Source organism: Natator depressus, chromosome 8 (genome assembly GCF_965152275.1).
Source record: "Natator depressus isolate rNatDep1 chromosome 8, rNatDep2.hap1, whole genome shotgun sequence".
Lineage (NCBI taxonomy): Eukaryota > Metazoa > Chordata > Testudines > Cheloniidae > Natator > Natator depressus.
Window position 1 is genome coordinate 71,347,472 of NC_134241.1, and position 2,619 is coordinate 71,350,090.

The window sequence follows — 2,619 nt, forward strand, 5'->3', positions numbered from 1 at the left end:
CGGGGGGGGGGGTTGGATGGGGCAGGAGTCCCGGGGGGCAGGGGTGGGCAGCGACCCCCTTGTGGGGTGAGGAGGGAACCCGTTGTTAAGATTTTGGCAGCTCATCACTATGTCTCTATCTGTTTCCATTTTTCTTTTTAAAAGATGTAGGAAGTTTAACTTAGGTTTTTCTATTTAAAAAAAGTAATGATTGCAAAGTCAAGCACTCAAATTGGATAATGCCAGGAGGCAACCTTAATTTGGCCCCCTTATATACATCAATGATAATGCAGTCTTTAATTACAATTTTTATATATGTGTTTGTTCAGGAGACAATATTGCATTGGCACTACCTACTGCTTTGTCCTATTGATGGGAGAAGAGCGGTCTTGCCTAAAATGGCACTCTCCTACTGGAATTCTCCAATATCAAAGGTAGAGGCAGAAATGGTGAATCTCTACACAATTTTAAACAACGTTTGGAAAAATCATGGTACTGTAATCTCTGTGTTATATGGGCAGTACACCAAACAGTGTATTCATACTTGTTTCTTCTTTGTGTTTACCACATTTGCTTTTAGTGAATGTAGCAGTTGAGGTTATATTAAAATTTGTATTATAATACCACTATCACATGTTCATAACCTCAGTTCTCCTTTTGGGCTGAATACAACAGCAAGTTCATGTTGACATGGATGTTCATAAGATCTGTGAACACAGGCCATGTGGTAAACGGACCTACAGATTAGGCCTCGTCTACACAGTTTTTATACTGGTCTAACTATTCTGGTTAGGGGTAGAATTTTCTTAAAACTTGTTTGGTTAAATCAGTATAACACTTAGTGAGGATGCAAGTAGATCAGTATATATGTGTTTTACACTGGAGTGGTTTATTTTACTTTCTGTAGAGGAATAGATATCGATAAAGCATCTTTATACAGGTATAACTGCATCAGCACAAGCGCGGTTGTACTTATAATAGTATCGTGAAAGTGATACAACTTTTGTGTATAGACAAGTCATCAAATAAACTCATAAGGGGAAAGGACATCAGCTTAGAGAGTGGGGTCATTAAATTTTGGATTTGTTAGCAATTGAATGTTTGCGTTTTGCCTCAGGAAGATCATATTCACTTTCAAGAAACAGGCAGCTTTATGAATTAAAGACTCTGAAAATCCAATTATGGAACAAGCATTAAATGTATTGCTTCTGACCGCTATTTAGAAATGTGTATAATCACAGCAGTTTTAGTAGTACCGTGCCCATAGAATGGTCATTTTTCAGCATCACCGTACTGATAACATACTTGTGATAATAAAACATGGTTATCAAAAAGTACTATACTCAAGAAGGTAGCAGCGTTAGAAATGGCAATCTGCTTTAATAGCAATCCATTATTCTTCGCTCCGCCCTACCCCATGGGTAAGTTATGGAGAGAGCTAAAACACTGCTCTATCTGTAGACATTCCCAATATTTTGATGTACCTTACTGATTTTTCAGGGGGAACCTGAATATTTTCATTGTTGAAAAATTGTAAATGCAGTTAACTTCTAGACAGCTCCTATAGGCCCTTGCATGTAGGCTATTTACCCTTAAGACCATAATCAAATTTGAGACGAAACTGAGATTCAAAATCTTCCAACTTTATGATTATTCCCTTTGCCTCATTGCTTGAAATAATTGTAAAGTCAAGGTTTTGAGGTTGAAAGTTAGCAACTCTCAAGGGCATTTTGATGTTGCAGTGCTTCAAAATATAAAGTCTAGGAGAAAAAATCCCAAACTGACGGAAATCAATGAAACTGACACATCATACAAATCAAGTCATTAACAATATCAACAAAGTAGCAAATCCAAAGAGTTAGTACCTATAAAACAAAAAATGTTCAGCAACTGGCATGCTGTTATCTGCTGGAAGGTTGGGACTAATAATGTAAAAATACCATGAGTGCAGGGGACTGGACTAAATCTCTCGAGGTCCCTTCCAGTCCTATGATTCTATGCTTATAATAGATTTTATAGATATACATAAATATGTTCAGATCGTGTATTAAAAACATGATAGCTTAAATCTCAGAAACGATATTTGAGGCAATTACTAATCAGCAAAAGATTCTAATAAATCAATCAACAAAGTTTGCTCTTCATCAGCTAAATTCATGGTATCTTAAGTTATTTGCATTTTTAAATGGCTCACCTGGCTTAGCAATGATATTCAGATAATTTCCATAATGTCGCCTGACAAAGGCAACTTATAAATTGCTTATTCAATTTTTCATTTTTAACAGATATAAGGGGGATAAAGTTAAGTTAGCTGAAGTTAGGTAGAAAATTCTGTGGCCCTAATCCTGCTGCCTTCCCACATAATGGTTGGAGAGTTTTACCTTCCAAATCAAGAGCTGTCTCAGGATCTACAGGGAAAGCTCTCAGACACTAGGGCATCCACAGAGAGTTGGAGTATTTGTGCAGGAATTCAGTGTCGACACACTACTCCCTTGGCTCCCCTTCCTTGGAAACTGCTCACCACCACCACCACGGTCAACTTTTTGTCTTCCTATTAGGGTGGTTTTGACATGGCTCTGCAGGTCTCAGTGTAAGATAATGCTGACAGAGACTCAGCATTCAGTAATAAAGAGATGATAT